The 24,397-nt window shown below is 33.8% G+C and overlaps 1 long non-coding RNA gene and 1 pseudogene across 1 annotated transcript; both read right to left on the reverse strand.

Annotated features, from left to right (window-relative positions):
- Positions 1-2,716: 2,716 nt before the first annotated feature.
- LOC142619063 (uncharacterized) lies at positions 2,717-7,247 on the reverse strand. Its single transcript, XR_012841416.1, has 3 exons — positions 6,760-7,247; positions 3,602-4,436; positions 2,717-3,506 (listed from the first exon to the last, which is right to left on the reverse strand). It is a non-coding gene; the product is annotated as an uncharacterized LOC142619063 (long non-coding RNA).
- Positions 7,248-14,168: 6,921 nt separating this feature from the next.
- LOC142620820 (TMV resistance protein N-like) lies at positions 14,169-24,079 on the reverse strand (annotated as a pseudogene).
- Between the last annotated feature and the right edge of the window lie 318 nt (positions 24,080-24,397).

A 24,397-nucleotide genomic window follows, 5' to 3' on the forward strand; every position in this document is an offset into this window, starting at 1 on the left:
AGGAAGTCTTTTTTTTTTTTTTTTTGGTTGAGAAACCTCAAAAGAGTAAGTTGAAAGGCTTTTAGAAAGAAAAGATGCAACTCAAAGAAAAAGAAGAGAAAGCTTCCAAGATAAAGTGGGTGCAAGAAGAAAAGTTGATGAATTTTATTTATTTGGCCTTGCTATTTGGAAAGAGAGATGCTACGTCTACAATATTTTCACAACAAATCATAGGTGGTTAGTTGTTATTAGTTCAAATTTGAACCTAACACTAAGATTACTTTTTTGCCCCAACAATAACAACCAGCCACTTAAAATTTGTTGTAAAAATGTTGTGGACATATCATTTCTCATTTGGAAAAGTGGATATGTAATAGGTTTGTTTTTTTGGTCCACTGTTATTGAATTTTTAGTTACCCCATTTTCTCCCTAGCATTAATACTCATATAATTATGGTATTAGATAACTGGTCCATAATTATTATGGTATTAGACTTTTATCATATCTATAAATAACATAGGTTTTTTTTTTTTTTTGAGAATCAAAAAATGGGGGCCTTTATGGTTATATTACACCCTCGAGCAGGGAGCCAGTGGCCTCGGAAGGGGTAGCCCGATCTCGGGGGCCCTCCTGTACCAAACTGTGTGGAAGTCACCTCACATTTGTGAGAACACCCTCCACCAAGTATACCCACCAATGGACTCCTGCGGACAGCGGGACTCGAACCTAGGTGTGTTACACGTAGGTTATATTAAGAGTTCCTTCTCAAAAAAAAAAAAAAAGTTATACTAAGAGTATTTTTTTTTTTTCCTTCTTAATTATTAGTCATTAAGTCTCTACAATTTTTCCTTTTAAAAAAAAATCTCTACAATTATTTTGTCATTAAATAACATATCATCTGACATAATTGGCTGATATGTATCACTTAAACAAATAGAAACTTGTCACATAGCTTAGTCCCTATCACCCTACATTTAATGACTATTTTTGTTACATGTCAAGGTTATGTGCATCAGGAAAGGTACATTTGTCATCATTGTATGAATCCACCAGTTTTGAGATCTAACTTTTATCTATCTACACTATTATTTAAGGGGCTTCCCTTGTTTGAATTCCTCATTTTTTAATTCAAAAATACCTCTATACCCCTATGTTTAAGTAGAGATAAAACTAATGGACAATCTGGTAAAAATGCAACTTTAACTCCCACTAAAACATTGCCTAAAATATAAGACCACTTTCCTGTTAATTTTCAAATTACTTTATCCACTTATAAATTAAATTTTCAAAATAAAATTATATATATAAAATAAAAAACGCAATTATTTTTCTACAAAAAGGACCACTAAAAAAAAAGCCTCATCGCATGCACGAAGCGCGTGTGATGAGGCTAGTATTATATATATAAAAATTTCTCTTAGAAATAAGGTCATAAATGTCAAACAAATAACAAATTTATCTAGACTTTCTACAACACATACAACTACTATCATTTTGAATTCACAAAGAGAATTCCTAAAATTTAGACTTTTTTCTCCTACACGTTCATCTTTTTGTTCCCTAAACTGTAGCTATTTTTTATTCTTTTTTCATATGAATAAAACACCACCAATTGAAAAAAAAAAAAAAAAAAAAAAAAACTAAGAGAACTCCTAAATTTTGGTAGTCATCATTAAATTTTGGTTGCACTAAATTTGTTTTTTTGTTTTGGAAAGAAAAAAAAAAAAACACAAAAGTCATACCGATTTTTTGTTAGAGCCATTTCATGACAGAGTTACATAATCAACACTAACTAGAAAGGAAGGTATGTAATAGTAAACTTCAAATATATATTATCGGAAAAAGAATATGATAACTGATTTTTTGGATTGCTTTTATATTTCATTTTTTTTAAATGAAGTTGCAAGTATCCTCATCAATACTATACAATTATCTTATACCATCTCTTAATTTTTATTGTGTAATAAAACTATATATATATATATATTTTTTTTTTTTTTTTGCTGAAATAAAACTATATATATACATGCTCCGGTTAATTTTTGAAATATGTGCAAAATAACAACAGGATAGCAATACAAAATTTGGAAAAAGAGTCTGGAGCTACCACCCTCTTCCAGTACGTTCTTTACAAAAATTGGAGAGCCATGCTCTATATCAAATCTTATGGGGAAAGAGTCTGCTCTTCGGCTTCATTTTTTCTTTCTCCCTCATCATTACGTTTTTTGTTTGTTTGGTTTTCCTTTTTACAATTTTTCCTTTTCTTTTGTGATTCATGGTTTTGTATTTTGCAACAATTTAAAAATATATCACTTGTTTACTTCAATTCATACACTTAAAATAGAATATCCTTAAGTTCCCTATTTTATGTGAGATGAGGTTTGGCATGGTAGAAAGAATTGTCTTTTTTACTGGCATGTTATTAGTTTGTTTAATAAATTCTAGCCTCTACTCTAAAAAAAAAAAATTCATATATAATAATTTCTAGGAGTGTGAAGAGATTTATACGCTTGTGAATGAAATAAATTTTCCATACTACATCTCATCAGTCCCTTAGGAATTTTAGTGATTGAATAATGCAACCCCGAATTAGTACATATGATTTTTTTTTATGAAAAAAAAAAATAGAAGAGTCTCTAAGCATGTGCAACGCGCATGCGTAGATACTAGTGTTTTTATATATATATATATATATATATATATTGATTAGAAGTATAGGAAGGTTACATCTTTAGTCACTCCCTCTTGGAAAACCATCAAAAAGAAACAACACAAGTTAATGGACAAAAACGAGTCTGAAAATGGACTTACATCCAAACTCAAATGCATATTGACGAACCCAGAACCACTACATTTTGTAAAATAAAATAACATATATATATAATCAAAATAATGAAACAAGGTACGAGATGCATTAATCAATCCCTGGGGAACTAAGAAACTGTCCTTTTGCTGGGAGGCTGCATTTGCTATCCTTAGTACTTTATAGCATACAGGTATACTGATCTAAATCTTCATACTACCTAAGAAAGTCATTAAGCTAATTGAGCCGCAATTTAGAAAATCCCTTTGCACTGGAAGTGATAACTCATGTACTAAGTAGCTTGGAATTTAGTATGTGTGGGACTCACAAGAGTTGAGGACCGTAACAAGTCAACAATTATGAGGTATACATGAAATCTTTTTCCTCAAGCTGGCTCAATTTTGTTGGCTTAAATAAAAGAAAAGCTGCTAAGAGATAGATCCTTTTGGATAATTAGAATTTATCAAAAATTCAATTGGGGCTGGAGGAAACTCCTCGAGCTTAGAGAGTGAACAAGACAGTTGATCAGATCTGTGGGGGGTGGAAAAAATATTTTGTAGCTGGATTAATGGCATGCTGATGATATTGTTTACACCAGGTATGGACAGAGTAGTACATGATGCTGCAAGTGTCTTGAGGCAAAAGCTTGTGGTAGCTCATCACTACATTGGTTGAACCACTCTAGAATTTGACAAGAATTATATACAAAGCTTCAATCATAGTCCTGTTGAACAGAAGCATGATGTCCAATGAGAGAGAGAGAGAGAGAGAGAGAGAGAGATACATGGTACTTTCAAAGGAAATACACACATTTATTACCAGTAAATCATTTTGGTGGAGTTGAATATCAGGGTGTTGGACCTCAAAAATCAAAAGAAATGCCATTTCTACTGATCTGCTCTGGATAAATGGGTCTTCTCAACCTTCCAGAATATAGGTCCTCATAGGAGCAACAAGATTCACTCTTGATTATCATTTGGAATATCACTTGCTACTGATTGATGGATGAGATCCACATTGTGATAAGTCTCTTTAGAGCATTTAATGATTGTTTACCCAAACTCTTCCTCCTCTTGAGGGTATAATAAACCTTACCCACACTTCTGCGCCATCAAACCTGGGAAGTCGCTTACAGCTGAACCTCAATGTGACTGCACTGAAACATAAAAAAATCTGAGAATGATCCACAAGGTATGTTGTAAAAGCCAAATATATCCCTCCATATCTAACCACGTAAAGTTCCCTTTAGTGATGCAATAGACTAGAGAAGCTTCTAGGCTACCTTTCTTACAATCCAAATGACCACTAATGTGGTGGGTAAGTCTTAATCAAGATTCACTTATGATCAGATGCTCATGAAATGAATATAAAGCACATAGAGCTAGTCCTTTCCATTTACTGAAATATGTAAGTAGCTGGATAGACAGAGAAGGGGCGGTACTTTGATGGCTGAGAATTCACCTTGAGGGAGAACATTTACATATGGAGAATGGTTGATTTGAGAATGATTTTAATGGTCTAAAATATTATTCCAGTACATCTTCACGAATGATGTCCCAATTATCATAAAGTGAAGCCCTACAGCAGATTCAATTTGCCAAATCTGTTGTGTATCTTGTTTGTATACAAGACGGAGTCCGTGCTTCTGCACCACCTAGCCATAGGATATCAAAAAATAAGTTGACAGGTCATGTAGGACAATATTCAACTTTGGAAAAATTGATTGACAGGAAAAAAAACAGAGGAAATAAATAAATAACATACATATTAAAAGAAATGCAAGTCAAAGTTATCCATGGAAAATTTATATCTTACCAGATCACAAAGAAAAGAAGAATAAATGAGATCTTTTATATTATTCTATAAAAGAAGGCTAAAGAAAGCAGCTGTGCAACTAGTGGAGGTTAATTCTAAAACTAGTTTTCCATTGTCTTTAAGAATGGCATCAAGGGGTTGTTTCTGTCGTCAAGGTGAACTTCCTAGTCAGAGCTTCTAGTTCTACTAGGTCTTGCCTCATAATTTCAGTTTTACATTTTTCTTTGGCTATTATCAATCATCAATTGATGAATGAGATCCCAATTATCAGATAAAGAGGCCAAGCAATGCCTTATTGTTTGTGTAAACTCTACATATCAGCATGTTAGAACTTACAAGACTAACCCACACTTCTGCACTGTCAAACTTGGCCAATTTAGCAATTGAATCCTCAATAAAGATGATTCTGATCAGAGATAACACGATTACAGATATTCGACTGATAGCCAATAATTCAAAAACTACAATTACTTTACAAAAAGAAATTAATAATACTCAACGAGAGCAATAAGATTGGAGATTTTTGCACGCTTCTTCTTTCCAGTTGAGTGGTACAGATATTCGACTGATAGCCAATAATTCAAAAACTACAATTACTTTACAAAAAGAAATTAATAATACTCAACGAGAGCAATAAGATTGGAGATTTTTGCACGCTTCTTCTTTCCAGTTGAGTGGTACAACACCGGGATTGCATGCATCTATTGCATTCTCCTATGGAAAATTAAAATAAATTCCATAAAAAGAGAGCAACAAAGTGCAGATTTTACTCTCCAACAAAATTGACGAGCACACAATCAGGTGGGGCAACTAGCAGAAATAAGAAACACAAATTACTGATCTTAAATGGCCCTTGTCACAGCTTAAAAGGAGAAAGAAATGCAAGCGTATGCCAATGAATATAAAAAGAAAAAATAAATATACAGCTACAAACAAACAAGATCCTTTAGAAGGAGAAAGATGGTGACTTGCAAAAAATCAATATTATAGTTCTAAAGAAAGGAATCAATATTATAGCTTTACTCTATGAATCAACAGAGCTAACTTATTAGACATATACACACACACATCAGGAGTTCTAGACAAAATATCATCCTTACATAAATTTGTTTAAATGAAAACAGAAAATAATGACATTTTGTGGCCAGCTGCTTATGGTCGGATTCTTACTTTGGATAATCTCATGCTTAAGGGTCGCTTTTTGGAAAATTGATGTTGTATTTGCCGTCGTAATGGGGAATCTGTGGACCATTTCTTCTTCATTGTCCTGTTGTGCCCTCTTTATAGGTTTATATGCTTTAGGTTTTTGGTATTCAATGGGTCATGCCAGGCTTTGTGGTGGGGTTGTTATTTTGTTGGCATCATTGGCTTGGGAATCATATTCAGATATTTGGAATTTGATTCCAAGTTGTTTGATGTGGATTGTACGGTTGGAATGAAATCATCGCTCCTTTGATGGCACTAAGAAGATGTTGGAAGAGTTAAAAGTTCTATGCTAGCGTAGTCTTTTTGATTGGTCTCAATGATGAGGTTTTACAGAGTGTTCTTCTTTTTCTGAGTTTATGTTTTCTCTTAGAATAGCCTCTTGATTTCTTTTTCTTTGTTGTTTGTTTATGTTTTCCTGTGTTCATCATCGTGAACAACTTGTATTTTTCCTTTTACTTTTCATTAATAATATTACTTTGATTATCTATCAAAATAAAAAAAATAAAGACATTTTGTAAGTTTCTTATATTGGGCCCAGAAAAATAAGTCAGAACTCAGAAGGAACCTAACTCAAATGTTTCAGGTCTAATTCCATGGCAAACTCAACACCAAATCCAACTACCTAATAGCATAATTTCCACAGGTTTCTAATCAACCAAACAATGGGTGGTGTGGTATGGGGTCAAAATTAAAAAAGAGAAAAAGAAGGGTCCTTTAAGTTTTAAGTAGTTGTCCTAATTTTAAATGATTTTAAAAAAGGTAAATCAGATCTCTAAACATAAGCGACCAAGTTGCATTAGTTGTATTTTAGTCAACAAGAAAACTTTGCAAATAATTTTATCACCTTTACTGAAATCTAATTCACTTGCAAACCCCCAAAGCCCCCAGCCAGTGCTGTAAGATCCGTAAGAGGGAGAAAGAGGTGCCTTAAAAAAAACCAAAGAAAAAAGGTTTACCAGCTGTGTAGATTCATCGAAGTTTCCACTTTCACTAGGATTCCTCTTCTTCACAATAAGAGTCACCTTGTTGTTGTGTGCATAAATTCCCAAACCAATTTTCAATTATATATGGTACTCTATCCACTTTGGGTGTGGTTGTACATCATTAAAGGTACCTTCTGCACTTAGTCATCATGTCTTTGCTTAATGTTGGTGTCTTTTCCTGAGTCATCAAAATCATCCTCATTAGGAATGCTTACACAGCAGCTACACCCAGCCTTAGTTTGTTTGAGATCTTCAATGACTTGCTCGAATTACAAATGGGCACCACATTTTGTAACCTCCAAGCCTGGACCGAAGGTTTGTAATGTAGCTTCAATCTGACTGAATTCATTAGCTTTGCCTCAATCTGACCAACGAAGCCAAAGTTCTGCCTGTAAGCTTTGAAATTTGAATCGATTTTGGGGGTTGAGTCGTGATAGATGGAGAAAGTGAGACAGAGAAGATCAATCAAGAGAGAGAGGGAAAGCGATTGAGCTTTCTGCCATTGGACAGAGCAAGCGGCAGAGAGAGAGAGAGAGAGAGAGAGTGGAGAGAATGTTCTAGATCAAAAACAGATCGGTCCAATTCCATCTAGCTTCAAACCCAAACAAGCAAGCCCGAATACACATGAGCCAGCAACCCAACCTATCACAATAGAGCCCAGATTGAAATTTAACCCAATTCAAGCCAACCCACAACAAAAATATACCAACAGCCTAATACAAAAATAATTCTACTATATAAAATTCCCAAACCCAAAATAAGAATTTCCTAACTAAAAATAATAATAACTAGCCTCATCACATGCGCAAAGCGCGTGCGATGAGGTTTTTTTTTTTAGTGGTCCTATTATGTAGAAAAAAATCTATGTTTTTTTTATAATTTTATATATATAATTTTTATTTTGAAAATCTAATTTATAAGTGGATAAAATAATTTGAAAATTAACAGAAGATGAAGTTTTTTTTTTAGTGGTTCTATTTTGTAGAAAAAAAATTTGTGTTTTTTTAAAAAAAAAAATTTATCTATACTATTATTTAAGGGATTTCCCCTGTTTGGATTCCTTATTTTTTATTTCAAAAATACCCCTACAATTTCTATGTTTAAGTAGAGACAAAACTAAAGCACAATCCGGTAAAAATACAACTCTAACTCCCACTAAAATATTGTCTAAAAAATAAGACTACTCTTCTATTAATTTTCAAATTGATTTATTCACTTATAAATTAGATTTTTAAAATAAAAATTATATATATATAAATAATAAAATACAGTTTTTTTTTTTACAAAATAGAATCACTAAAAAAAAAGCCTTATTGCACGAGCAAACTGCGTGTGACGAAGCCTATATATATAATTTTTTATTTTGAAAATCTAATTTATAAGTGGATAAAATAATTTGAAAATTAACAGAAAAGTAGTCCTATTTTTTAGGCAATGTTTTAGTGGGAGTTAGAGTTGCATTTTTACCAGATTATCCTGTAGTTTTATTTCTACTTAAATATAAGGGTATAGGCGCATTTTTGAACTATTTTTGAATTAAAAAAAATGAGGAATCCAAATAAGTGAAACCTCTTAAATAATAGTATAAATAATAATAATAATAATAAAAACCCCATGAGCACATAAATAATTTGAAAATTACTCCAAAACTCCTTGAAATCACATAAATATTTAATTTTAGATATGTTTTCAAGCAATTTTTTATTGTTACATAATTTTTAAAACTAGAATAAGCATAAATTATGTCTAGAAATATTTAAATTATATAAATATTAATTAATTAATTAATAGTAGTACCCCAAACGTGTCAGACCCTAATTTTTCAAGAATTGTTGTTGTACTCGAGTCTGTGCAACTTAGCAGTCCTCCTCCTCCTTCATCTCCACTGCTTTTGTTGAGCGTCGACAACTTGGTTGTGTTGACCATAAACTAGTCGGGTCCCGCATAAAGTAAACCTATGGCCTTCAATTCCAATGGCACCAGGGAAGATCAAAAGGTATAGGGAAGCTAAGCATCTATAAATGTATGGGATAGTTAAGGTTTAGAAATGGGTTTTCAAGGAAAGTGGGTTTAGATTGGTTTACTATCCATACATTGGTTGTCATAATTGTAACAACAACAGCCATTTTAGTGTTAGAGGTTTATATGATGAGAGTGTAAAGAGAATAACACTACATGGAAAACCCTGAAAAACCACAAATGAGGCAAGGAATCCTCTACCTCTAGCCACTAGTATAACAGATATTGAAAAAGGGTGAACGATGAACAGTATCTCACAGTGGTAAATTTTGCTCTTTATGGAAATCAATCCCTCTCCCCTTTATAAGCCAAGGGAGGAGGTGGACCCCATACAAATGGGGAATCCTTATTGGTTGTAAATACAGTACAAAAACATTTTCTAAAGTAGAGGAAAGGTGAAAAACACCCTTAACATCCCCAAAATGACAAAAGGAATGCACAATCAGCCATCAAGCAATAGTTCCACAAGAACTTCTTGATGTCACCCAGCATTTCAATGAGCACATCTAGAAGTCACTTGAGCATATGCCACTCCCCACTTATCCTTTAGTGCATGACTACAAGAAGAAAAGGGAATTGTACCTTTTGCATAAGCTCAGAACTCTGTCATAATTCCCCAAAACAAGGAAGAAAATACACTAAATCTAATCTAAAGAAGTCGCAACCTCTATTAGCCACTACAATTATATATGTGTGTGTGTGTGTGTAGCCACAAGTGATGTACTAAAATGAATTACCAGATACAATTGGAAAAAGGGTTGCTCTTTAGACCATTTCTGTAATGGTCTATATTCTCAACTAAATACTAGAACATGTGAACATGTGTCTATACTCCCAATTATGTCAAACCAAATAATAACCTCAAAAATTTTGAATTTTAATATTACAGAAGTAAAAAAGCCACAGCATTGTGAGATGAAAAAAATGTATCGCCTTTGACACTAGAAAGCAAGAGAAAAAAAAAATAGTTAAGAGTTCAAAATGATTAATTATCGAAGCTGTTAGAGGAAAATCAGTCTTGTTGATGCTAAGCAAGCAAGAAGACATTTGGATTAAAAAAATCCCACAAGTCTTTTTCTTTGGTATTCCAATCAGAGATAAATCCTTTCAACAATCTGCATCTACTGTGAGCAATAAAGAAAGTGTATCATTTTCGACAAAATCTCTTTGAACTTGGTTGAAGAATATAGTATAAAGGTGAAATTGATAAAATGGTGGATGTATATCAACAACCAAATTCTACCAGCAACCCAGCTGGATATGGATATGTTGGATGGGACCATCTCCAAGGATTTTACTGGTTACCAAGCTTCATCTATACACTCCTTAGAGGTTGTAGTATGCAATTGAGATGCTAGCTTGCTTGTCTCTTCCATTACCCCATTATAATATTAGCAACTTGCTTTCCTACAGAGACGTTAGATCCTACCCTAATATTCAACACCTGAGCTGTGAAAAATCCAGTAAAGAGAAAGGAAATCTATGCACATCAGCTTCACTAGTAGTCACCACATGAGCAGATACCTTTCTTGAAGTGATGAAATTGCTTCACATCCTTCACAGTAATCTCTCTGTTAACAATTTTCGTAATGAACTTAGTTGCTTCATGGCAATTCCCACACACCCTAAGGTTCTTTATGATCAATAATCTGGTTCCAGGCCCTATGTTTAAGAGACCAAAAGCAATAGCAAGCCACTAACTATGATTACATAACATTTTTTCTTTGACTTCCTCATCAAAGGAATGCAACAAAAATTCAGTCTTAATTTGGGACATATCCAATAGCTCTCATTTCATGATCCAACTTATCCAAAAGTTGCATCATATTTTCATATTGATAATGACTCTTGTCTTCCATAAGAAAAGCATGGAATTTCCCTTTCACTCCCACTACACTATACCCTGGCACTTTCTTCATCCCAGTCTTTTTTCATGATTTTTCTAACACTAGCCACATCATCCAACTTACTCGCCTTTGCATACAAATTCAAAACTGAAGACCCAACTAACGAATGAAGCTCAAACCCACAATCCATTGCTCTACACAAAATTTCCTCCCCCGTTTTCAAATCCAAGAACCTCGTACATGCCTTGAGGGCCGCCATGAAAGTCAAGTTATCGTTATTAGTTCTAACACCTTTCAAGATCATTTGATGATATAGATTTAGAACTTCATTCGAGTACTTTTGACATAAATAGGCTATTATCATGGCATTCCATGCATCTATGCCTCTTTGAGGCAATACATCAAATTCTTTTCGGGCAACTTCAATGTCGCCACATGACGTATATTTTGGAGCACACAGCTGTTATTTACCAAAATACAGTGAGCATATAAGTTGATTGTAAATTTTCCATCATCAACTAACAAGAAATGCTTCTCTTGTGGTGATGTGGAGCATGAAGATTGTCTGCTTTAATTTCCCTTTAGATTGGTCTGGCATGTATTTTCTCTGAAAGCCTGAACTTGATTTGCAGGTTTTACCCTATTTCTTGGATTCATAATTAACTACTATCTCCAAAAGCATATTGGATTGAGAATTTTGGTTGAGAAACCTCAAAAGAGGAAGTCTTTCTTTTTTTTTTTTTTGGTTGAGAAACCTCAAAAGAGGAAGTTGAAAGGCTTTGAGAAAGAAAAGATGCAACTCAAAGAAAAAGAAGAGAAAGCTTCCAAGATAAAGTGGGTGCAAGAAGAGAAGTTGATGAATTTTATTTATTTGGTCCTGCTATTTGGAAAAGTGGATATGTAATAGGTTTGTTTTTTTGGCCCACTGTTATTGAATTTTTAGTTAGTCTACCTCATTGTTATTGAATTTTTAGTTATCCCATTTTCTCCCTAGCATTAATACTCATATAATTATGGTATTAGATAACTGGTCCATAATTATTATGGTATTAGACTTTTATCATACCTATAAATAACGTGGTTATATTAAGAGTTCCTTCTCCCAAAAAAAAAAATTATACTGAGAGTATATTTTTTTCCTTCTCAATTATTAGTCATTAAGTCTCTACAATTTTTCCTAAAAAAAAAAAACTCTACAATTATTTTGCAATTGAATAACATGTCATCTGACATAATTGGCTGACATGTATCACTTGAACAAATTGAAACTTACCACATAGCTTAGTCCATATCACCCTACATTTAATGACTATTTTGTTACATGTCAAAGTTATGTGCATCAGTAAAAGTACATGTGTCATCATTGTATGAATCCACCAATTTTGGGATCCAACTTTTATCTATATTATATATTTTATATAAGAGGACTCCTATTTTTGAATTGGACTTTTATGTGATGTAGAAGGGTAACTTCTCTTAGAAATAAGGTCATAAATGTCAAACAAATAACAAATTTATCTATACTTTCTACAACACATACAACTACTATCATTTTGAATTCAAAAAGAGAACTCTTAAAATTTAGACTTTTTTCTTTTCACGTTCATTTTTTTTATTCCCTCAACTTTAGCCATTTTTTATTCTTTTTTCATATGAATAAAACACCTCCAATTGAAAAAAAAAAAAAAAAACTAATAGAACTCCAAAATTTTGATTGCACTAAATTTGCTTTTTTGTTTTGGAAAGAAAAAAAAAAAAAACACAAAAGTCATGCAGATTTTTTGTTAGAGCCATTTCATGACAGAGAGGAAGGTATGTAACAGTAAATTTCAAATATATATTATCGAAAAAAGAATATGATAACTGATTTTTTGGATTGCTTTTTTATTTTTCATTTTTTGAAAATGAAGTTGCAAGTATCCTAATCAATACTATACAATTATCTTATACCATCTCTTAATTTTTATTGTGTAATAAAACTATATATATATATATATATATATATATATATATATATATATATATATATATATATATATACATGCTCCGGTTAATTTTTGAAATATGTGCAAAATTTATGGGGAAAGAGTGCTCTTCGGCTTCATTTTTTCTTTCTCCCTCATCTTTACGTTTTTTGTTTGTTTGGTTTTCCTTTTTACTATTTTTCTTTTTCTTTTGTGATTCATGGTTTTGTATTTTGCATAAATTTAGAAATATATCACTTGTTTACTTCAATTCATACACTTAAAATAGAATATCCTTAAGTTCCCTATTTTATGTGAGATGAGGTTTGGCATGGTAGAAAAGAATAGTCTTTTTTACTGGCATATTATTAGTTTGTTTAATAAATACTAGCCTCTACTCTAAAAAAAATTCATATAGACTAATTCCTAAGAGTGTGATGAGATTTATACATTTGTGAATAAAATAAATTTTTCATACTTCATCTCATCAGTCCCTTAGGAATTTTGGTGATTGGATAATGCAACCCCAAATTAGTATGTATGATTTTTTTTATGAAAAAAAAAAGAAGAAAAGCTTCTAAGCATGTGCAACGCGTGTGCATAGATGCTAGTGTTTTATATATATATATATATATATATATATATATATATATATATATATATATATATATATATATAGATTAGAAGTATACTTCGTCCATTCAAAATTCAATGACAGTCCTTGCTAGTAACACCATCTTCAGTCCCTCCCTCTTGGAAAACCATCAAAAAGAAATAACATAAGTTAATGGACAAAAATGGGTCTGAAAATGGACTTACATCCAAACTCAAATGCATATTGACTAACCCAGAACTACTACATTTTGTTACATAAAATGACATTTATATGATATCAAAATAATGAAACAAGGTACGAGATGCATTAATCAATCCCTGGGGAACTAAGAAACTGTCCCTTTTGCTGGGAGGCTGCATTTGCTATCCTTAGTGCTTTATAGCATACAGGTATACTGATCTAAATCTTCATACTACCTAAGAAAGTCATTAAGCTGATTGAGCCGCAATTTAGAAAATCCTTTTGCACTGGAAGTGATAACTCATGTACTAGGTAGCTTGGAATTCAGTATGTGTGGGACTCAAAAGAGTTGAGGACCGTAACAAGTCAACAATCATGAGGAATGCATGAAATCTTTTCCTCAAGCTGGCTCAATTTTGTTGGCTTAAATAAAAGAAAATCTGCTAAGAGATAGATCCTTTTGGATAATTAGAATTTATCAAAAGTTCAATTGGGGCTGGAGGAAACTCCTCAAGCTTAGAGAGTGAACAAGACAGCTTATAAGATCTGTGGGAGATGGAAAAAATATTTTGTAGCTGGATTAATGGCATGCTGATGATATTGTTTACACCAGGTATGGACAGAGTAGTACATGATGCTGCAAGTGTCTTGAGGCAAAAGCTTGTGGTAGCTCATCACTACATTGGTTGAACAGAAGCATGATGTCCAATGAGAGAGAGAGAGAGAGAGAGAGAGAGAGAGAGAGATAGATGGTACTTTCAAAGGAAATACACTTATTTATTACCAGTAAATCATTTTGGTGGAGTTGAATATCAGGGTGTTGGTCCTCAAAAATCAAAATAAATGCTATGTCTACTGATCTGCTCTGGATAAATGGGTCTTCTCAACCTTCCAGAATATAGGTCCTCATAGGAGCAACAAGATTCACTCTTGATTATCATTTGGAATATCACTTGCTACTGATTGATGGATGAGATCCACATTGTGATAAGTCTCTTTAGAGCATTTAATGATTGTTTACCCAAACTCTTCCTCCTCTTGAGGGTATAATAAACCTTACCCACACTTCTGCGCCATCAAACCTGGGAAGTCACTTACAGCTGAAACCTCAATGTGACTGCACTGAAACATAAAAAATCTGAGAATGATCCACAAGTTATGTTGTAAAAGCCAAATATATCCCTCCATATCTAACTTAGATATGGAGGGCCTAACTACGTGAAGTTCCCTATACTGATGCAATAGACTAGGGAAGATTCTAGGCTACCTTTCTTACTATCCAAATGACCACTAATGTGGTGGGAAGTCTTAATCAAGATTCACTTATGATCAGATGCTCATGAAATGAAAATAAAGCACATAGAGCTAGTCCTTTCCATTTACTGAAATATGTAAGTAGCTGGATAGACAGAGAAGGGGCGGTACTTTGATGGCTGAGAATTCACCTTCAGGGAGAACACTTATATATGGAGAATGGTTGATTTGAGAATGATTTTAATGGTCTAAAATATTATTCCAGTACATCTTCACGAATGATGTCCCAATTATCATAAAGTGAAGCCTTACTGAATTTGCCAAATCTGTTGTGCATCTTCTTTGTATACAAGACAGAGCCTGTGCTTCTGCACCATCTATCCTGACCAGTCGCTTACAATTGAGACCTCTTATGGATCCAATGACTCTCCCTGCAGTGACAGCAGTAACTTCTGCACCATCAGCCCTCTTTGGAGAGTGAAGACACTGGCAGAAACAAATAACAGAATTAACAAACAAAAAGGTGTTCCTAGGAAGGGATTTCATCTAATGATAAACATCATGTTTATAGATTGATCTAGCATTTAAATACATATTGATTCAGACAGAACCGTTAAATAAACTCATAGCCATAGGATGTCAAACATTAAGTTGACAGGTCATGAAGGACAATATTCAACTTTGGAAAAATTGATTGACAGGAAAAAAAAACAGAGGAAATATATAAATAACATAAATATTAAAAGAAATGCGAGTCAAAGTTATCCATGGAAAATTTATATCTTACCAGATCACAAAGAAAAGAAGAAATAAATGAGATCTTTCATATTATTCTATAAAAGAAGACTAAAGAAAGCAGCCGTGCAAGTAGTGGAGGTTAATTCTAAAACTAGTTTTCCATTGTCTTTAAGAATGGCATCAAGGGGTTGTTTCTGTCCTCAAGGTGAACTTCCTAGTCAGAGCTTCTAGTTCTACTAGGTCTTGCTTCATAATTTCAGTTTTGCATTTTTCTTTGGCTATTATCAATCATCAATTGATGAATGAGATCCCAATTATCAGGTAAATAGGCCAAGCAATGCCTTATTGTTTGTGTAAACTCTACATATCAGCATGTTAGAACTTACAAGACTAACCCACACGATTACCTAAGAGCATAATTTCCACAGGTTTCTAATCAACCAAACAATGGGTGGTGTGGTATGGGGTCAAAATTAAAAAAGAGAAAAAGAAGGGTCCTTTAAGTTTTAAGTAGTTGTCCTAATTTTAAATGATTTTAAAAAAGGTAAATCAGATCTCTAAACATAAGCGACCAAGTTGCATTAGTTGTATTTTAGTCAACAAGAAAACTTTGCAAATAATTTTATCACCTTTACTGAAATCTAATTCACTTGCAAACCCCCAAAGCCCCCAGCCAGTGCTGTAAGATCGGTAAGAGGGAGAAAGAGGTGCCTTAAAAAAACCAGAGAAAAAAGGTTTACCAGCTGTGCAGATTCATCAAAGTTTCCACTTTCACTAGGATTCCTCTTCTTCACAATAAGAGTCACCTTGTTGTTGTGTGCATAAATTCCCAAACCAATTTTCAATTATCTATGGTACTCTATCCACTTTGGGTGTGGTTGAACATCATTAAAGGTACCTTCTGCACTAGATCCAGCCCCACCCCCATCTTAGTCATCATGCCTTTGCTTAATGTTGGTGTCTTTTCCTGAATCATCAAAATCATCCTCATTAGGAATGTTTACACAGCAGCTACACCCAGCCTTAGTTTGTTTGAGATCTTCAATGACTTGCTCAAATACCAAATGGGCACCACATTTTGTAACCTCCAAACCTGGACCGAAGGTTTGTAATGTAGCCTCAATCTGACTGAATTCATTATCTTTGACTCAATTCAATTATTCAAACCAGTCCTCTCCGAAGAATGTTAAGGGATAACATTCCAGCCAAATATGATACGATTCAATCTTTACCAAGTTCCTTGGATAAAGAAGATCCACTTCACCAGATTCATATCTGCTGGCTTTAATGAAACATTGAAGCTCATGCGTATATCTCATATATCCTAAATCGTCAGTACAAGGAAGTTGGTCAAGTGGATAATGCAAGCAGAATACAAAAATAATGCACAAAGCAATATCCACATGATATAAAATCAAATTGTGATGTCCTTAAAAGAAGTTCATGGATCTAAAATAAAATAATAAAATAAGAAAGATATCATGTAGGACAGGACTCCATCAGAAAATTTAATTGACAGGAAAATTGAACAGAGCAAACACAAATTGCATAAAATTATTTTTTTACGAAAAATGAGGGAATGCTAATGTGAGTTAAATGTATCCATGGAAAATTCAGATCTCACCAAATCACAAAGAAAAGAAGAAATAAATGATATCTTTTATACAAATCTATGACAGAAGGAAGAGCACAGAAGTAATGAAGGAAACTGTGCAAGTATTGAAAAGGCTATTCTAGAGCTTGTTTTCCCTCGTCTTTAAAAATGGATCAAGGGGTTTTCTTGGACTCTCAAGGTGAAATTCCTCATTAGAGCTTCTAGTTCTACTAGGTATTGCTCATAATTATAGTTTTATATCTTTCTTTTGCTATTGCTAATCATCGACAGACAAATGAGACACCACTTATCAGATAAAGAGGCCACACAATGGCTTATTGTTTGCTAAAACTACATATCACCATGCTGTTAGAAGAGTAGCCCACGATTCTGCACTATCAAGGTTGGCCAATTTCTAGCAATTGAATCTTCTTTGCTAGAAATTGAGGCTGATGTATCTTCTAGTAGTCTAGCCTTATTTTGATATTATTAATATATTTCAAGCAGTAATGAGTTTGTATTATGATTATGATTCTATTTATTAAGAGCCATACTCCCTTCCAAAGTGAACTTGAAGCAGGTAGAATTAGAAAGCCCCTTCTTAAAATTTAGAATCACAATGAGAAATTGAATACATAAGCACTAAAAACCAAAAGTCCAACCCCTCTCTCACAGCCTGCACACCTTCCACCTTAGCCAAGCCAAGGAGCATACCACTTCATAATTGTGCAATGTACCAGCCATATAAACTACAAAATTATCTCAAACTTAAATATAACCAAAATTGAACATCAAATTACAAAACAACATGATAACTGGTAGCTTTTACCTGTTGAATCAGAGCCACCATAGGGGCAAGAAAGACACAAGTTCTTCTGGGGCATAGCTCCAACTGGTGCGTTCAAAAAGCATATATACAAAACAATATAACCTACTATTAGTTCTCCTGCTTTTATGGTAAGGAAAGATATTCTAGCATAGCCAAACATAACTGGCATGCTTGAGCCATGAGAAAGCATAAAACACAGTATTTCTTCACTCATCCAGTTTCTATGAAAAATAGGATAAGAAATTTTTTTTTTTTTTTTTTTTTTTATGTTTCAAAGGAAACCCAGAATTTAAATTTAAATGTTCCAAAATTTAAATGTTTTAAATTTAAATTTCCCTTTTGTGTTGAGTTTGCCCAATTTTAGGGCAAACTCAACACAAAAGGGAAATTTCCATAGCTTTCTAATTAGCCAAACTGAACAAAATCAACAAAATTCTTCATAGCCTTAGAAATCATCAAGAATACAACTGAAAAAATCATTGACTCCATTTTCAAATTTCGAAAGTTTCCACACAATCAGAGTTACCTTATGTGCATAAATTCCCAATCCAATTTTCAATTAGATTAGGGTGCTCTATCCACTTTGGATGTGGTGGTTCTGGTTCATCATCAGACTCATCCTCAGAATAAGGAGTGATGATGCAACTGCTAGACCCAGCCCCAGCCATAGTCTGTTTGAGATCTTCTATGTCTTGCTCGTATACCACATGGGCTACGCATTTTGTGACCACCAAGCCTGGACCTTTCGATTCAAATGTAACCTCAATTTGGGTGAATCCATTAGCATCCGCTCGATTCAAATTTTCTTCCCAGTCGCTTCCCAAGTGTCTAGAGGGAATGTATTCCAGCCAAAGCTGATACGATTCAATCTTACCAAATTCCTCCGATAAAGGAAGGATCACTTCGGTAGATTGATGCCCTTTAGCTTTAACGAAACAACAAACCTTATGCGTACTTATCATATATCTAAATAAACAAATAAATCATAATGTTTAGAACTTCAAATGCGAGAGAGAGAGAGACAGAGACAGAGACACAGAGAGAGAGAGAGACCTGACTGATATAATGTCTTAGAATTGTTGACAATAATTCACCGTAGCCTTGACAACAATTCACCGTAGCCATGTGTTCCTCCACTTCCTCTTCCTCATACAAGAACACCCTCGTCCACAAAATCTTTCCACTAATATGGCTTAAGAGTTAAGAGCATTCGCATCGTAACATTATTCTTATTCATTAAAAAATCAAAAATCAAAATGAAACAAATGGGGTGAGTTTTCTCTTTATGGCATTTACTACATTTTTCCAATTCCAGTATTGTTGTAAAATCAAATGGAAAGAAGTAAATTTGGGCCATTTTTCACCAAAGAGTTCAGTCTTTTCTCAGGCCAGCCATGTGATTACTTTTTCCCACAACATAAGTGAACAAAAAATAAAAAAATGCAGATGGTTGAAATAAAAAAATGTAGATGGTTGAACTCAAATGAAAGCATATGCCAATGAATTTAAAAAAGAAATATATAGCTACAAAAAAAAGATCCGTAAAAGGGAGAAAGATATCAGTGACTTACAAAAAATTAAGAGGAAAAAGATTATCAGCTGTACAGATTCATCAAAGCCACAACTTTCACTGGGATTTCTCTTCCTCTCAATTAGAGTTACATTGTCCTTGTGTGCTTAAATTCCCATTCCAATTTCCCAAACGTGGAATAAATCTTTCAATTAGATTAGAGATACCTTCTCCGCTGGTTCCATTCTCATCCCTATAATACCCATCATGGCTTTCACTCAGTTTTGGTATTTTTTTGCTGAATCTTCCAAATCATCCTCATAAGGAGTGATGCTACAGCTGTTGCTGCTGCTGCACCCACGCTTAGTTTGGTTCAGATCTTCATTGTCTTGCTCGTATATCCAGCGGGCCCCGCATTTTGTAACCTCTAATCCTGGACCGTCGGTTTCAAATCCAATCTCAATTTGACCCAATCCATTAGCATCTCCTTGACTCAAATTTTCTCTCAATTTCTGATCGAATGATTTATAGGAATAGTAACCCAGGTAAAGATTATACGATTCAATCTTACCAAATTGTTCCGAAAAAGGAAAGCCACCGAGTGTCAATTTGCTTTCATCTCCGTTGGCTTTCAAGTACCACTGAATCCTATGCATATATATATAACCTGAACCACCACCATCATCAACTGAAGGAAGTTGGTGAAGTGGATGATGTTGGCGGAGTACAAAAACTGCACACACAGTAACTCCCTTCAATTTATCTGAAGGCACTTGCAAATTCACTGAAGTCCCCACACTTCGATGCTTAAACCATTTCGGAATTTCTCTTCTAGGAATTATAGTATCATATATGGGTTCATCTCCCTGAAACATACAAAATTACAAAATCATTATATTTAGAACCTCACAAGCAAGAGAGAGTGAGAGAGAGAGAGAGAGAAAGAGAGAGAGAGACCTTAAATTGAATGTGGCGTCTTAGCGTTGTTAATAACATGTCACCGTAGTCTTCTTTGTTAATCAATTTAACACAATTGAGAAGACAGAGTTTCGGATAACGACCATCTTCAAGTCTTAATGGTAATATTTCCAGTGAGGTACAACCATCGACATTAATAAACCCAATATTTAATGGAAGCTCTGGCAAAGATCGAAGATGTGTGCAACCACACAGATGAAGAATCTCCATATTAGATAGTCGAATAGTACTCTCAGGGAGACAAACAAAATTATTTCCACTAAGATCTAATTCTGTTAAAGAGGACAAGCAACCAAGACCCTCAGGGATTGCCTGAAGATTGCAATAACTTAGATTCAATTCGGTCAAAGACCATAAATTAGAAAGAGAACGCACTAACATGCCCGTGGGGTCTACTGTTCTTTTTCGCATTAAAGGAAAACTGATGAGTTTATTTGATGATGCAGATGATAAGCCTTCACATCGATGAAGAGATAGTACTTTGAGATTTTTCAAGAGAACAAAGGAAGAAGGTAATTCTGATATAGCAGTTTTACTCACATCTAACTCCTCAAGACCTTTGATATTCCCCAAATTCTCTGGCAGTTCATTAATTTTTGAGCAACCAGACAAAGTGAGAATTTTTAGAGACATCAAACAACAACAAACATTTGGAAGACTAGAAAGGTTTTTGCAGTCTCTTAGATCTAGTTTGATAAGGCCAGTTAAATGCTCCATTGACAATGGTAGTTCTTTAATGGCAGTCTTGTTCAAATAAAGTTCTGACAAATTTGACATATTTCCCACAACTTCTGGAAACTTCTTTAGTCTTGAACAACCAGAAAGAATAAAAATTTCAAGAGATTCCAAGTTGATCTTGGGTGGAAGGTTCTCAAGGCACTTGCAACCATTTAGATCCAATCGAGTAAGCCATTTGAGATTTCCAAGAGATGCATGAATCTTAGATAGTCTTATACAACGTTGAAGAATCAACTGCTTCAAATTTGGGACTCTACTGAAGTCCAAGGTCTTGATCAATTTTTGAGAGTCACTGAGATCTATAAGCTTTAACTCATCAAAAATCTGTTATAAATCAATACATAATTAGATAAAGTCAAGCCTTAATGAAAACGAATATAATACACATTTGCAAAAGTAATAATCTTACCATATTTCCTTTCCATAGTTGTTTGATGCCACTACAATGCATTCTCAACTCAACAAGTTTGTTTGGTTGGAAATTGGTTGGTATGCAATTTAAATGATATCCGTGCCATTCAATAACACGTAACTCATTAGAAAGATAACTGAGCCCTTCTGGAAGTTGCACCTTCCCCTTATTAAAGTCTTTTGGAAGTTGCATAGTACCATTTATGAAGTCTTCTGGAGGTTTCTCATTACCAATTTTAAGCAATCTCAAATTTTTCATCTTTGAGAAGGCTTCAGCACTCAAGTGTTCCACTTTTTGAATAGGTAGGTTTAGCATTATACCATCAACTACCTCTGTTCCCTAATAAGCAAAAATAATGAATTTGGAATTATTGGTAAAAATTCTTAGAAAATTTTATAGTAACACACACACACACACACACACACACACACACACACATATATATATATATATATATATATCTTTAAGTTTAGGTTTTTACTAGTCAACTTACAGTATTATTCTTCAATACATGAATGACATCCTTATAAATCCACAATCTACTACGTCCACCTGGCTCTTTAGGGGATTCGCGACGAATGATTTCTTGACCCATATCTTGCAGTAAATCATGCATCCATAGAATTCCTTGGTCATCAATGGTTATGAGAGATTTGTCCTTAAGAACACCAATATTGTAGTCTGGATAATAACCAAAACTTTCCAGTATATCACTTATGCAATCCTTTTTATCTCCTTTGAAAAAACATGCAATATCTAGAAACAACCCTTTTTCAGAATTTGTAAGCCCATCAAAACTTATTTGAAGTATATCCAAAATGGTTCTATTAGGTTCTTCTTTTAATTTATCTAGGGCACTTTTCCATTCATTCCTTCCTTTAGCATACAACGAAGAACCTACAACTTTAAGAGCTAAAGGAAGGCCTTTAGCATAGTTCACAAAGTACTTAGACGAATCCACATAATTTTCTTTAGGATGGGGTTTCCTAAAAGCGTTCCAACTAAAAAGCTTCAAAGCTTCATCATCATTCAACCCTTTAATTTTATAGACATCATCCACTCCATTTCTTTGCAAGAAATGACTATCTCTACTTGTTAGAATAATTCTACTCCTTGGACCAAACCAATCATGTCTCCCTGCTAATGCTTTTAGTTGTTCATCTCCATCCACATCATCAAGAACAATAAAGACATTTTTATTACATAATGTATTCCTTATAACATCAATTCCCTCATAAACATTCCATATATTTATTTCACTTTCCATGAGGATTTTAGCAAGAAGTTGTTTTTGTAAAGAAACTAGACCTTGATTTTTAGTTGCATCTCTAACATTAGCAATAAAGCTACTAGCTTCAAAGTTATCAGAAATTCTTCTATAAATTTCCAGTGCAAGAGTTGTTTTGCCTATTCCGCCCATCCCACAAATCCCAATAAAGCGTACACCGTCCAATCCTTCACCTAAGTATGAATCTAACATTTCCTCCACACCGGAGTCCATTCCAACAAGGTCTTCAGAAACACCTGGGAGTTTGTGATACAACTCACTAAATATCCTTCTAATGATTTTTTGGATAACTATCGTTTCATGCCTGCAAAGAAAATAGCAAAACTATAATTTTGATGACACAAAGCTAACCACATTTAAAGGCAAAACATTCATCTTAAACTTAATCTTAGCTTCGTTTAGCCACATTAATAGTGCCTAATTATATTTCAAAATTCATTACTAGATGTTTTATGGGGGCAATTTTAGAGATATTAGGGGCCAAATATTTTGCAAGGTCTATGTAAAGTTTAAACTTGCATGACTAGAATTTAGTCCTACTAGAATTAGAATAGGGTTAGCCTAGGTTATTCTACCAATAGTTAAAAATACACTCTTATCAGGTGGCCAAGTAAAAAATAGTAATTAATAGGAGTAATAAATAAATTCTGAAAAATAAAAAAAGTTGACAATATTTAACATTATTCCAAAGAAATTCATACTTATCCGTTAAATCCCATCCAGCAAGATTAGCAACTTTTGTCAGAGCAGCTTTCCATGTTTGTACATTTTCTATGTTATCTTTGAAACTCTCTTCATGTTTAGCAAAGGCTTCTCCAAAAGTCCCCTTATGATTTCGCACATCACTAGGATCTACATAGTGAAAAACAGGTAGAACTACCAATCCTGTCTTTTCCATGCACTCAACGATCTTTGTTAGTTCAATCAAGCACCACTTTGAAGAAGCGTAGTCTCTTGATAGAATAACAATAGCAAACCTCGATTCTTCTATTGCTTTCAAGAGCTCTGAGGCAATAGATGTTCCTTGCTTGAGTTTTTCATCGTCCCTAAAAGTGAATATGCCTTTCTGTTTTAGACCAGCATATAGATGATCTGTAAATATTTTACGGGTGTCTTCACCTCTGAAACTGAGAAATACATCGTATTTCCATCTCTTGGAAGAAGAAGAGGAAGATGCGGATGGAAGAAGAGCCATGAAGGAAATGGATGAACTATAACAATGAGGTTACAGATGAAATTGCAAGTTTAACAAAAAATATTCCCTAAAAGAAGCGTCTTGGTGAACGCATATGGAAGTATGTGTTTGTGAGTTGTAATAAGAGTGAGAAGATGAGTCAAAAGTTCATTTTCTAGGACCCATCCATTAATTTATTTATTTTAGTCGGTGGACAAGTGGACATCCTACAGTAAATTGTTGCATAAAGTTTTTCTTCCTTATTTTATAATCAAACCAACTTTTGTTTTTTTTATTAGAGTCGGTGGGCAAGTGGGCAGGGCATCCCACTATAAGTCATTGCATAAAGTCTTTCTTCATTATTTAATATTTACTGTCAAACCAACTTTTGTTTCTTTTTCATGTGGACGTGGGCTCCATCCGTGCAAACCTTCATATGCCCAGGAAAATACTTGGAAGCTATCCAAAAT

This window comes from Castanea sativa, chromosome 12, assembly GCF_040712315.1.
Source record: "Castanea sativa cultivar Marrone di Chiusa Pesio chromosome 12, ASM4071231v1".
Taxonomy (NCBI): domain Eukaryota; kingdom Viridiplantae; phylum Streptophyta; class Magnoliopsida; order Fagales; family Fagaceae; genus Castanea; species Castanea sativa.